The sequence below is a fragment of the Eptatretus burgeri genome, chromosome 2 (genome assembly GCF_056783735.1).
Source record: "Eptatretus burgeri isolate ZD-2024b chromosome 2, Ebu_testis_v1, whole genome shotgun sequence".
Lineage (NCBI taxonomy): Eukaryota > Metazoa > Chordata > Myxini > Myxiniformes > Myxinidae > Eptatretus > Eptatretus burgeri.
The window spans coordinates 37,742,287-37,756,975 of NC_140962.1; the positions used below are offsets into that span (position 1 = coordinate 37,742,287).

Below are 14,689 nucleotides of genomic sequence, written 5' to 3' on the forward strand. Positions count from 1 at the left end.
AAAATTAACGAGGGCAGTCGGCATGGATGGCAAAGGTGATCAGGCAAACACAGCCGGCAGAACAAGGCCGCTGCAGGCAAACACAGCCGGCAGATAAACTGACCGGCACAGGCCTTGCAGCAAAAACAGCCAGCCGATGAAGTTGGCCAGCCCTTGCCTTTCAGTGGAGATTGGTGGAGGGAGTGCGGTGGTGCTGGCCACTCGGAAGGCGGGCTTGGACCTACCTACCTGTCTCCTTCCCACCTATCGCCTTTGCCTGTCACTGTCCATACCCACTCCCTTAATTTGAAAAACCCAATTTAGCCCCAACTAATTTTTTTGCTGTTTTTATTTTTATCCTTACTTCCCCACTATAATTCGTCCCCTAACCCCTTTTGCTGTCTCTGTTCGGCTAACCTATCGTCCCCTTGCCTACTCCCACCCCGACGTTCCCTTCCCGGAGGGGAATGAGGGAGAGCTAGCGTCCTGTGTCGAGGCCCAACTCAAGCCTCAGGATGTTCTCCTCGGAGTTCAGCGATCTTTAACCCAAAGTGGGTCCAGCGGCCCACAATGAGAGCGAAGGGATGGATGGTGCGGAGGGGTACACTTCCTAATCTTCCCTAACCATTAACTCTTGAACTACCCCGGGGCTTTCAACAAGCGCCTCTCGCTTAATCTATTGGTTCTAACAACCAGGATTCCGGTCGCCTGTGTTGGTGTCCTCACAATTTTGGGCCTTGCCCCCCAATTTTCTCTCGTGCCCTTGCACGGTTTCGTGGCTGGGATGCGTGGCTCCCTTGGCAGGCACTGCCCTCTGCCGATTCTCCTACGATGGCACCCCCGGGCACTACACTGCCTCCGAGCCTACCAGCTCCCTAAACACCGGGGAGTGCCCTCCATGGCGACTCTCCTGAAACGCTCACGTGGCAGGCTGGCGCCCCGGGCCCCTTCCCTGGGTGCCCGTGCCCAATGCACTGCCCACGCTGCTAACGGCGCCCCGGGCCCCCGCATCATGCGGGCGCACCCGTGCCCACTACGCTATCCCGGCCCCCCAATGGGCCCTTGGCCTACCACGCCCGACAAGCCCGATGCCCGGGGTACCCACTCAGCGAGACTCACCTTTCGCAGCCACGCTCCCAGCCCGTCAACAGAGCTCCTGCACCCCTCCAAACAGATATCGAGCCAAAACTCCCACCAACAGCAAAACGACCTCCATTTTTCAATTTCGCTAATCCACTAACTCACTCTATACTGACACCGGGGTCCCTTGGGCGGGAATCACTCCTCCCCCCAATCACTCATCGCACCATGCATTCCACATTCGCGCCATTCACACAGACCCGCTGGCCTCACTCACTCATCCTATTTCCATACAATTCTTCCACTCACACATCGCTGAATCCTGCCATTCTGCTATCTGCATCCCCTAATTAACCCGTGCTCCCACGTCATCCCTTAAACTACAGCACGTTCCTTTTAACACTACGTATCTAACCTACGTCCCCTCTACACATTCACTGTCTGTTACTGTCCTCCAAATCCTCAAATATTATTTCCCATCCTAAATCTCATCTAAATCCCTCCACCTAATCCATTCCACGGGCCCCATGAGTAGAGAACATTGTACTTTACGGTAATTCCACATATCGACGGTCCCCCGTGCCAGTGCGCATGCGCAGCCTGACCCGGAGCCAGGGATGTTGTGGGTGTTTCAACCTGTTCAATACTTGTTTGATTATTGTCGTTCCACGCTAATAAAGTGGTCGAACAAATTGAACTCTGTTCTTATTTATAATCAAACAGCTTGATGCAGTCGAGTAAAGATCGTCGGTGCTGAGGAGGACACGACTGGGTGAAAACGGACCACGAGAACGTCGACAGTGAGTTTGGATTTCTCGGGTACTGTACCCAATCTTCGCCCCCAGGACACTGTACACACGTGTGCATCACCGAAAATAGAACGTTTACTCCAGAATAACTGTTCCTATGGCGCCGGTGGAAGCAGAGTGCCCGATCGAGGGTTGTGACTATATGGCTACACACGCAGAGGCGGCAGTGGTGGCCGCCATGTTGAGTATACACGCCACTGTGCACTGCTGCCGCCCCCAGGGCGGCGAGCTCGAATGCCAAGATGGAGAAACTCAAGCGTCCCTCCATAGCACTGGCCGGAACGGGCGAGGCCTGGTCGTACTTCGCATAACCCGCTGGGTCGAATACAAAACAGGTACTAAGCTTGTCGGACCTGACATAGTCGCGCAGCTACTGGAGTGCTGTGAGGAGGAGCTGAGAAAGGACCTCACTCGCGCGGCGGGTCGGAGCCTCGTGGGCAGCGATGAAGAAGACGTCCTCGCCGCCATGAAGGCGCTCGCCGTCCGGACGGAGAACACGATGGTAGCTCGAGTGGCCCTGTCTAACATGCGGCAGGGACACGAGGAGCCCGTCCGGTCGTTCCACGCCCGCATCAAAGGGCAGGCGGACACGTGCAAGTATGAAATGAAGTGCACCAAGGCGGGGTGCGATCAGGTCAACGACTTCACCGAAGAGATATTGCGCAACGTGGTTGCCCGTGGCATCGCGGACCAAGCAATACAACTTGACCTACTCGGTGAGAAGAACCAGGACATGCCATTAAAGGACATGATAGAGTATATCGAGGCCAAAGAGTCTGGAAAACGCTCAGCATCGCGCCTGCTTGACACTCAGAGCACGGACGCGATCAGTAGTTCCCGGCGGGGAAAGCGACAGGACGTCCGCGCCAGAGTAGGAGCCAGGCCGGAAAAAACGGAAGGCCAAGCCCGAAGGTGTATGCATCTACTGCGGCGATGTGGGCCACGGCAAAACGCCTCAATGGCGCGCCAGACGCGCCGAGTGCCCCGGATACGGTAAAAAGTGCCGGAAGTGTGACCGCCAGAATCACCTCGACAGGGCGTGCCTGGGCGGCCGATCGGCAAGACCCCCATCTAAGGAGACCGGCGGATGTACGACGAGCAGACGGCAGGCCTTCGTCGAGCCATGCACGGTCACCATGGCCAGCACAGAGGACGAAATGCGCACGCTTCCTCGCTCACCACCTGTACGATGATATGTGCGATAAGTGGATGAGAAACGCATATCCGACCCGCAGCCATACGTCAACCTCACTCTCACCAACAAGCGCGAGGATTACAAAGCGCTGGGTTTTAACCTCCTGAAACACACCCGCGCGGTAACCCTACCCGCTATGGCAGACACGGGGTGCCAGAGCTGCCTGATCGGCATTAAAGTCGTCCAACAAATGGGCCTGAGTACCGAGGACCTCATACCTGTATCCATGACCATGAAGGCCGCAAACAACAGAGGAATTCGTATCCTCGGAGCCGTGGTAGTCAGATTCGCCGGTAACAGTGATGACGCTCGGAGATTGGAGACGCGCCAAATCGCATATGTGACGGACTCTTCAGACCGCATCTTCCTCTCCCGCGCGGCCTGCATGGGACCTGGGAATGATCTCGGACAGATTCCCGACACTCGGAGAGGTGAATCTGACAACCTCGGAATTGTGCGACTGCCCGCGACGCGCGGAGCCGCCGACCAAGCCGACCGCACTCCCCATGCCAGCGACCGAGGCCAACAGAGAGGCACTACAGTCACATTTACTCAGGATGTATGCTCAGAGCACATTCAACACGTGCCCACACCAGCCACTACCGAGAATGACCGGCCCGCCACTACGTCTTATGCTCAGTGAGAACGCGACACCGGTTGCCCATCACACTCCCATCTCCGTGGCCATACATTGGCAAGATGAGGTAAAGCAGGCCTCGACCAGGACGTTCGGCTCGGCGTGTTGGAGGAAGTACCCGTCGGCACGCCGGTGACATGGTGTCACCGCATGGTAATTTGCGCGAAAAGAATGGCAAGCCGCGACGCACCGTCGACTTTCAGGCCTTGAACAAGCATGCGTTCCGCGAGACCCACCACACCCAATCCCCGTTCCACCAGGCGAGACGCGTACCTAACGGGAAGCGCAAGACAGTATTCGACGCATGGAACGGTTACCATAGCGTCCGCCTACACGGGACGACCGCCACAAGACGACCTTCATCACTCCATGGGGGCGCTACCGGTACCTATCTGCCCCACAAGGGTATATGGCATCGGGGGACGGTTACTCACGACGTTTAGATGAGATCGTCGCGGACGATGGTAACAAGACCAAGTGCGTAGATGACACGCTCCTATGGTCAGACACGATTGAGGGGAGCTACTTCCAGGCGGTCCAATGGCTGGATATATGCGGCCGGAATGGAATCATCCTCAACCCGGAGAAGTTTGTCTTCAGCGCACCCACGGTGGACTTCGCGGGCTTCACCATCACCATGACCGACGTGCGACCGTGCAGCCGCTACCTGGAAGCAATCCACGATTTCCCACAACCGCGTAACATCACCGACGTCAGATCGTGGTTCGGGCTTGTCAACCAGGTGGCATACGACTTTAGTATGGCCGAACGAATGCAGCCATTCCGGAAGCTCCTGAAAAGTGGAGAACGCTTCCAGTGGTCCATGGAGTTAGAGGACATATTCCGCGAGTCAAAAGACGTGATCGTACAAGAAATCGAACACGGTGTCCGCATATTTGACAAAACTAAGCCAACATGCATCACCACGGACTGGTCGAAGGAGGGAATCGGATTCTGGTTGCTTCAAAAGCACTGCCGATGCGTGCCAGTTAGACCATTCTGCTGCACTGATGGATGGAAAATAACCCTGGTCGGCAGCAGATTTACACACGCGGCAGAATCCAGATACGCGCCCATAGAGGGCGAGGCTCTCGCAGTCACGGACGCCTTGGACAAGGCGCTACTGCCGTACTGGGCTGCGAGAACCTGATCGTTGCGGTAGACCACAAACCACTGCTGAAACTCCTTTCGGACAGAGCACTTGACGACATACCCAACCCCCGCCTCAGGAACCTCAAGGAGAAGACCCTGTGTTATCGCTTCCGCATCATACATATCCCGGGCATGAAGAACAAGGCGGCAGATGCCATGTCGCGCAGGCCAGTTGGCACCACGCGACCTCCACTCATGAACCTTCCAGATGACAATGCCACCATAGCGACCCACTTCCAACCAAGCACGCACACCGACGTCCCTGTCCCTCCTACGCCAAACTGAGCCGGAGTATGACGACGGCGTCGAGGACAACCTGGCATGGTGTGCCGCGGGCCTCGAATCATTGCGATCAGTAACATGGGATCGCGTCAGGGAAGCCACCAGCAGCGATGGCGATATGCACATATTGGAGGGAATGACAATGAACGGCATCCCCGACTCAAAAATCGAGATGCCAGAGACAATTCGCGACTATCACCAGTACCGCGAGAACATTACATCGACAGATGGAGTGATCCTATACAAGGACCGAGTAGTCATACCATCCTCACCGCGGCGATGTGCTGAGCGCCCTACACGCTGCCCACCAGGGCGTATCATCGATGACCGCCCGCGCAGAAGCCTCTGTACGCTGGCCAGGCATGTCGGCCGACATCAGCGCCACTCGGAAAAACTGCGAACACTGCCACCGGATGGCACCATCACAGCCTGGAGCGCCACCAACTCCACCTATTCCGGTCGTTTACCCCTTTCAGGCAGTGTGCTCGGACTTCTTTGTACACAGGGGTGCACACTACCTTGTGACAGTGGACAGATACTCGAACTGGCCGATCATCTCAAAGTCGACGGGTGCGCCGCCGGACTCATAAACCACTCTACGTCGCGCCTTCGTGACGTACGGGACACCAGAAGAGCTCGCGTCGGATGGGGGACCGGAGTTCACCTCCCACCGAGACCAGGTCATTCCTGCACAGATGGGGCGTACACCACCGCTTGTCATCGGTGGCCTTCCCCTCACAGCAACTGTCGCGCGGAGATTGGAGTTAAGACAATGAAACGACTTATCACGGACAACACCAGCCCGCAGGGAGAACTTGACACTGACGCTGTGCAGAGAGCGATACTACAATATCGTAACACGCCTGACCCTGACACGAAGATCTCCCCGGCAATGTGTGTCTTCGGCCGCCCGATACGCGATTTCATCAATTATCCCCGGGAAGTACAGACCGCACGACACTTGGCATGAGACCCTGAAAGCGAGGGAGGAGGCCCTCCGCAAACGTCATATCCGCACAGCCGACACCTGGGCAGAACACACCAAACGCCTTCCGCCACTTGCTGTAGGGGACCAAGTCCGCGTACAGAACCAGACAGGATTCCACCCAAAAAATGGGACAAGACAGGCAGTATCGTGGAGGTACGCCAACACGACCAATACGTGATCAAGATCTACGGCTCGGGCAGAGTCACACTTCGGAACAGGAAATTCCTGTGCAAGTTTAGCCCAGTTCGCAATGACCAGCCGCCACCCCGGTCTATCTATGATGATCTAGCAACCCGCATCACTGTACCTGCACCCGTTGTAACACCGCAACTGCCTGACCTCGACAGCGAACCCATGACATCTGCGACGCCAACGGGGCCCACGCCGGCACTGACGTCAGTATGCACACCCCGGCGCAAGACGACACCCGTTTCAGACACGCCAGCAGCACCAGGACGAGGCACACCGAGGCGCGCGATCCTTCAGACGCCACCATCGGCCCCTGAAACCCCGAGAGCCCCATCCCCACTGGGGCCCGATGTGACACCACCAGCACCAGCGATAGGTCAACGCCGATCCACCAGAGCGACCAGCGTGCCTGCCTGGCACAAGGACTACTCCATGGAATAGTCACACGATGGGCGATATCAACTTTTGTTCATTCATTAAACTTAATATTTTCTCAGCCTTTATCTATTAACATAATAAAGACTCGGAGGGAGATAGAGAACATTGTACTTTACGGTAATTCCACATATCGACGGTCCCCCGTGCCAGTGCGCATGCGCAGCCTGACCCGGAGCCAGGGATGTTGTGGGTGTTTCAACCTGTTCAATACTTGTTTGATTATTGTCGTTCCACGCTAATAAAGTGGTCGAACAAATTGAACTCTGTTCTTATTTAATGAGGACTTACCCCTGCCCCATGTAGCCGGTCTAGCTAAGCTAACCCTTCCCCCTAACTAGTGTCATCCTGTGCCCAGGCAGGGGGGTCTTCCACCCCATGCCCGGGAATCCTGTTCACCCGAAAGCGAGGCTTGCTATTTTTTATCTCGCGCAGCACCAGCGCGGAAACTCGCAACCTGCGCACCAGCGCGGCAATTCACAGCCGCGCACCTTTGTCGTGACGTCATGGCAGCTGTTCGCGTCCCTCGTCCCGCTTGGACGGTACCATCCGGCATGGATTCACCCTCCTGCCGGATTCCAACCATACACGCAGCCATGACGTCACCTGGCGCATAAAAAAAAAACACAAGCCTCACGTCTGGAGGGGTTCCCCACGCGAACACGTGTTCTGCCCGTTGGAGCTTAACACAAGCTCGCGTGGAGAACCCATCAGGTCCAAATCCGTAATCCTGCCGAAACTTTGTCCGTCGCGGGATCGGCAACATCCACCGCGGGCGTTTTCGGACCGGGTTTCACTCCCGCAAGCGAGCACGTGGCGGCCTCGTGCGCACCACAGCACGGACCTCGCGCTCGCTGCTGGGTGAACCCGGCGCGGTTCCCGTTACAGCTACGGCTGCCAGTCGGTTTGTGTCCCTCTGTCGCCGTTGTGCCATTCAACCCACGCACACCTGCGTGTTACGACGCTCACACTCCACTCCACCACATTCATCCCGGGAGACGCGGCTGCGTGCTCCCGCATGCCGACCGTCATCTCCCTCGCACACAGCGACCTTACACTCGGCCGCTCACTCACTCGTGCAGTTTCCCTCACACAAACCATACCACTCACACACGCTTGGGCACTCGCCCGCGGTGTCTCACTCACACACGGCTGTTTGCACACGCGTGCCGTTTCTGGCGTACACGTGGTTCCTTTCGCACAACGCCCTTCACCCACGCTTTGCGCGCGTTTCAGCACACATTTCGCCACACTCGTATATACGCATTTTGACACCACACACACCGGGACCACACTCGTAACCACACTGGGGATTTGTGCCACCTCAAGGGTTTACGGGACCTCTATACTCCCCCCCCCACGCTGCACGTGCACCTGTCCACAGCACCCGTCCCCTCGAACTCGCTCGACACGACCGAACCCACCTGGTCGTGATCAGCTTCAAGGGAGAATGGCGTCTCCCTCTGTTCCCGAAGGTTGGCTATCCAGCTGCTCGCACCGGGTCCCCAAACAGTCCGCCATCTCACCCCATTATCCTCCACTACCTCCGTGTGTGTGTGCTCGTCTTCATCATGTCGTCTCTCCTCTACTGTTTCTACCTCCAGTGTCTCTGTTATTTCTTTTATTCTTTCCGTCGTCACCTCGTCTCGTCTCACACGTTTCGGTCACCCCATTTAGTTTTTCCCTCTCGGTCACCGTCACTGTTGCTCTCTCCGTCACCTCTACAAGTCTCATCCAACACGTCCCCCGAATTATTTTTTTTGTTCCCGCCTTCACCGCGGGCCTGACAGCTGTTGCACTCCCCCCCAGCTCGTTCGCTCCCCCCCAGCTCGTTCGCTCCCACCCCCCAGCTCGTTCGCTCCCCCCCAGCTCGTTCGCTCCCCCCCCAGCTCGTTCGCTCCCCCCAGCTCGTTCGCTCCCCCCAGCTCGTTCGCTCCCCCCAGCTCGTTCGCTCCCCCAGCTCGTTCGCTCCCCCCCAGCTCGTTCGCTCCTCCCCCAGCTCGTTCGCTCCCCCCCAGCCTCGTTCGCTCCTCCCCCAGCCTCGTTCGCTCCCCCCTCCCAGCTCGTTCGCTCCCCCCTCCCAGCTCGTTCGCTCCCCCTCCCAGCTCGTTCGCTCCCCCCAGCCTCGTTCGCTCCTCCCCCAGCTCGTTCGCTCCCCCCCCAGCTCGTTCGCTCCCCTCCCCAGCTCGTTCGCTCCCCCTCCCAGCTCGTTCGCTCCCCCCCCAGCCTCGTTCGCTCCCCCCAGCTCGTTCGCTCTCCCCCAGCTGGTTCGCTCCCCCCAGCTCGTTCGCTCCCCCCCAGCCTGGATTCGCTCCCCCCAGCTCGTTCGCTCCCCCCAGCCTGGATTCGCTCCCCCCAGCCTCGTTCGCTCCCCCCAGCTCGTTCGCTCCCCCCCCCAGCCTCGTTCGCTCCCCCCAGCTGGATTCGCTCCCCCCCCCAGCTGGTTCGCTCCCCACCCCCAGCTCGTTCGCTCCCCACCCCCAGCCTGGTTCGCCACCCCCTCCCCCAGCTGGATTCGCCACCCCTCCCCCAGCTCGTTCGCTCCCACCCCCAGCTCGTTCGCTTCCCCCCCAGCTCGTTCGCTCCCCACCCCCAGCTCGTTCGCTCCCCCCAGCTCGTTCTCTCCCCCCAGCCTCGTTCGGCTCCCCCCTCCAGCTCGTTCGCCACCCCCAGCCTGGATTCGCTTCCCCCCCAAGCTCGTTCGCTCCCCCCAGCTCGTTCGCTCCCCCCAGCTCGTTCGCTCCCCCCAGCTCGTTCGCTCCCCCCAGCTCGTTCGCTCCCCCCAGCTCGTTCGCTCCCCCAGCTCGTTCTCTCCCCCAGCTCGTTTGCTCCCCCCTCCAGCTCGTTCGCTCCCCCCAAGCCTCGTTCGCTCCCCCCCAGCTCGTTCGCTCCCACCCCCCAGCTCGTTCGCTCCCCCAGCCTCGTTCGCTCCCCCCCCCCCAGCTCGTTCATCCCCCCAGCTGGTTCGCTCCCCACCCCCAGCTCGTTCGCTCCCCACCCCCAGCTCGTTCGCTCCCCACCCCCAGCCTCGTTCGCTCCCCACCCCCAGCTCGTTCGCTCCCCACCCCCAGCTCGTTCGCTCCCCACCCCCAGCTCGTTCGCTCCCCCCCAGCTCGTTCGCTCCCCCCAGCTCGTTCGCTCCCCCCCAGCCTCGTTCGCTCCCACCCCCAGCCTCGTTCGCTCCCCCCAGCTCGTTCGCTCCCTCCCCCAGCCTCGTTCGCTCCCCCCCCAGCTCGTTCGCTCCCCCCAGCTCGTTCGCTCCCCCCAGCTCGTTCGCTCCCCCAGCTCGTTCGCTCCCCCCCCAGCTCGTTCGCTCCCACACGTGGCGTCGCCATTACACACTCTGTTGTCCGCGCTTCACTGCTCGTTGTTGCCTTCATGCCCGCCTGCAGGCTTTGGCCTATTTGCTGCATCTCACCCCGCATTTTTTCATTTCCTCCTTCATTCCGTTTTTCATCTCTTCCTTTATTTCCTTCATTTCGTTTTTTATGAGGGTACCCTGTGAGTACAGGGTACCCTATTGTTTTTCTTCTGTTTATTATTACGCATTATTATTATTCTTCCACCGGCATTTTGCACCCTTTTTCGCTTTAAAAATCATTTTCTCTGGTACACTAAGTCCGATCGAACGGGAAATTTTCACCATAGTATGTATCTTTTTTGATAACACAATCACGTTATAATTATGACGTCATTGGTCACGTGGTGCGGTCGCCATCTTGAAAAAAGCGATAAACTTTGGACATCTGTATCCCGGAAACCGTGCAATGGAAAAAATTTTCGTTTGATACATTTTACGAAGCTCCCTATGGGGAACACGTGTGATTTTTCGTGACTCATAGATGAAGCGATATACCGGTGAAAATTCGTCAAGTAGAACGCCGTATAGGAAAAATCTGAAATTTTTTGAGCGTCATCTACGCCAAAATTCATCAACAAAGTTTTTTTTGACGTCATTGATGACGTAATTCGGCCGCCATGTTGTTTTTTAGTGTTTTTTTTTTAATCTTCTCCAGAAGGGCTGGACAGATTGAGGCGAAACTTCACAGGTACATTCCCCAAGAGGTCCTTTCTCAAGTTTGTTGATTTCTTGTTGATAGGTCACATGGTTTGGCGGCCATCTTGAAAAAACCCTAAAACCGTCAAACATCTTCTCCAGAAGCGCTGGTCCAATGAAGGCGAGATTTCAGAACTATATTCGAGACATGTATGCGATGTAAGTTTGTTAATTTCGAATTGATAGGTCACATGGTTTGGCCGCCATGTTGGATTTAAGAAAAATATTAAATAATGTTTTCTCTGGAACCACTTAACCTAACGAATCGAAAATTTGCAATTATCATCTACCATCGTGTATGAACGCGTGGTAAAAATCATGACCTCACACGTCACACGGTTTGGCGGCCACCTTGGATAGAAAAACGCACCTTTACCGATTAACACGAAACTTCACAACCGTGTTCCAATACCCAGTTGGAAGCAGAATATAAATTTGTGATGTCATAGGTCACATGGTTCGTCAGCCATCTTGGATTGAAAAATAATAACTTTAAACGTCTTCTTCTCTGAAACGGCTGAACAGATCCAAGCGAAACTCCACCACTATGACCGCCTCTCGATGCCAAATAAAAAGTTCTCACCCCCTTTTGAGGTACGACAAAACGTTTGGCAGCCATAGTGGATTGAAGGAAAAATATTAATTAATGTAAATCATCAGCGATGTGATGGAACATTCATGTGGAATGAAGGTTTGAAATTTCAACGGGATCAGGCCCAGGTTTTGGCAGCCATGTTGGATTTAAGAATAATATTAAATAATGTTTTCTCTGGAACTGCCGAACCTGTCAAAGCGAAAATTTGCAATTATCATCTCCCATCGTGTCTGCAGACATGGTAAAAAGTTACGACATCATAAGTCACATGGTTTGAAGGATAAATATTTATTAATGTTTACTCTAGAACCACTGCGTCTATATATGCAAAACTTCACATTTATAATTGAGGCGACATGTGAAACAAAAGTTTAAAATTTCAACCTGATCGGTCACGCGGTTTGGCAGCCATAATTATTTAATTATTTGAATCTGGCAGCCAGCGATAACGAAATTGAATGCTTTGTGCTGCTCGGTTCATCGCTCTTCAGTCCCATGCCGTATCGAAGGAAGCCTGTGTTTGTATCACTCTTAAATAATGTTTTTTTCTGGAACCACTTACCCGATCAAAGCGAAACTTTGCGACTGTCATCTGCAGAAAGTCCCATGTTGTATCAAAGGCAGACGTGTGGGTACCCAGTCATCACTGCCAGCAGTTATAAAGTGGCAGTTCTAGTTTTATTTGTGTTTATATCCATTTTTCCGTTCATGCCTTTTATTTCGTTTTTCATTTCATTTGTGTTTGTAGCCATCTTTTCGTTCATTGCGCCAGCATGGCGCATAGCTGGGCCATGACAGTGCACTCGGCTGAGCCTATTCGGCCAGGATCGGGGGGTTTTGGCGGAGGGGGGGGAGGGGGGAGGTGTCATACACCGCGGCCTCTGCCGCTGCCGCGCCCATTTTAGGTTCTGGGTTCGGTTAGGGAAATTCATCCTGCACCATAAGCATTCCCTGCTCGGGGTTCTCATCCTGGGCCATGGATTCTACACATTCTAAATCCAGATCTACCCCCGGCACCTGCTCGCCTTGAGACTCCATCTTATTTCTCGAAAGAGATTAATTTAGATCGCTCATAATTTGGAGGAAATCGGGGGTCGCTCCTCTCACCCCTCAACCGATTCCCGTGAATTTAGCTGGAGACGGGAGAGTTTGTTTCCCTCTCTGACACCAGTGTTGCGAATTCGCGCCCGCCGGTGTGCGAACGGCCACGTAACTCGAATCGCGGCACGTCGCCCACCGGACGGACAATTCTGTCGTGACCCTCTCGGACTAACGCCGGGAGCTAGTCACGGGTGGGCCTTTCGACCTCACCACAATCGTGCCAATCGGCCACCCGCGTAGGGTAGGGTTGTTCGCCAAACTCGACCTACCTAAGTACCCAGGCGGATGGTCGACCGGGCGATCGTACCTCGCCACAGGTCGAGTCTGGACACGAGCCGCTTGGGCGGTCCGTTCTGTACTATCGGGATAACCGAGTGGTGTTATCGTCGACCTCGACAGTTCCGATAAATTACCGGGATGTTGCACCCACTACGAACCCCTTACGTGAAGCAGGATGGAGACGAAGTGAAACGGGCACAGTTCAACATGCAAGCACTTTATTACGCGACACACGGAAAGCACGTATATACAGCCATACACAAAAAGCAAATTTAATACAACCGACTAACGCGTACACACGGCAACACTTACACAGTTTTACTTCACAGACGGCGCCAACACACATTTACACAAAAGCAAAAGGAAGAAGCCACCCTCACAGACAAGGAGGCAGACAGCCCCGTAGGCCAAATTTGCGCGTGACCGAGAGGAGTGGCTCGGTCCGCGAGACCAGGGAGGTCTTACCTGCGTCCTCGTGACGCGTTGGCGGGCAAGCCGCAAAGTGTCCGCGCCGCTGTGCCCCGACTCCGGGCCCCTGGCATGCTTTTTGGCACCACCTTTGGGGTGGGGGAGGAACGGGGCCCCCTTTTGCACTATCTCAGCGTGGGAGAAGGGGAAATTGTTGATGCCCTGGGGGCACGGAGTGGCTGGCTGAATTGGGTCCCGCGACGAGACGAGCGATCCCCCACACCGCAGCCTTGTCGCCGACTGCCGTCCTCCTGGCCTCGGACCCGAGCTCCCCTGCCCCGACCAGCCGCCCGCAGCTCCACCGCGCGCACTCGACTCAACTTCACCAACGCAACGCTCCTCGTCTCCAAAAGCAACTTCTCGACGACACACTCTCCTCCTCGTTCAACTCCAGCCCCCGAGTCGCCTTCCGCTCGCACCTTTACCGCGCTCAGGAGGTGCCGATATGCAAATTCCCGGATCAGGACGCGATTGGAGGCGGGCCCACACTGCCCCTCCCGGTCAGCCATTGGTCGGGCAAAAATGGGCGTGAACCTCCCCTGATCCTAAAATTTGCATAGATGGACCGAGACGGAATTCACCTCCACGCGCCTGGAGGCGGGGCCAAGCCACCTCGCGCTTGCCCATTGGATGGAGGAGAAGTGGGTGTGAAGCATTCCTGATCCGAATTTTCCCCTCGGTAAGGCCGCCATTCGCGCTCGCGCTTGGTGCGTTCGGCACCAATCACCGAACGGGCCCGAGACAGCCCGACGTTCAGTGTTCACAGGTGGTGCGGGAATGGCCATAGAAGCGATGATGTGGGATGAAGTTGTGAAGGTAAAGGCAAAGGTGGTGGTGTGGCGTCGCTGTAGTGTGGTTGGCGCTGTGGTGGGGATGGCGTGGTTTTTGAGATGCTGTTTGTTTTAAATAAAAGATAGATAAAGAAAAACGACTAACTCAAAGCGTCGCAGCCCGGATGGATCACATAAATTCCCTCTATACAACGGGTTTGGGCTAACTACACATGTACCTATGGAGATATCTCACCTGAGAGCCCTTTATGGTGTAATGCGAATCTCCACAGCCGTAACAATATAAATATATATATATTTTTTTAACAAAGTAACATGAAGATTGGATGGGTATACTGGGCGTAGTGGCATGCGCCTGTAATCCGGCTACTCGGAGGCTTGGGTTGGAAGTTCGCTTGAGGATGGGAGCTCTGCACTGGGCTGCGCTATGAGAGGGTGTAGGGCAGCCCGGAATCATGGCGAAACCCAATCCTTATCCCCGTGTCGTAAGAGGCGACCAGGTTTGCGTCAGTCAGGGCATCTGGCGTAAAACCAATGCCAAATCAGTATGCGGATCATAACAGATGATCCGCTGTGGCGACCCCCAACGGGAGCAACCGAAAGACGAACAACAACATGAATATTGGATGGAAAATGCGGCTGGCTTTTCGAA

The 14,689-nt window shown here is 55.8% G+C and overlaps 1 protein-coding gene across 1 annotated transcript in view; it reads left to right on the top strand.

Moving 5' to 3' along the window:
* LOC147031830 (uncharacterized) overlaps positions 1-14,689 on the top strand; it is a 31,235-nt gene that overhangs the window by 6,069 nt on the left and 10,477 nt on the right. The gene's annotated exons all lie outside the window — the stretch shown is intronic.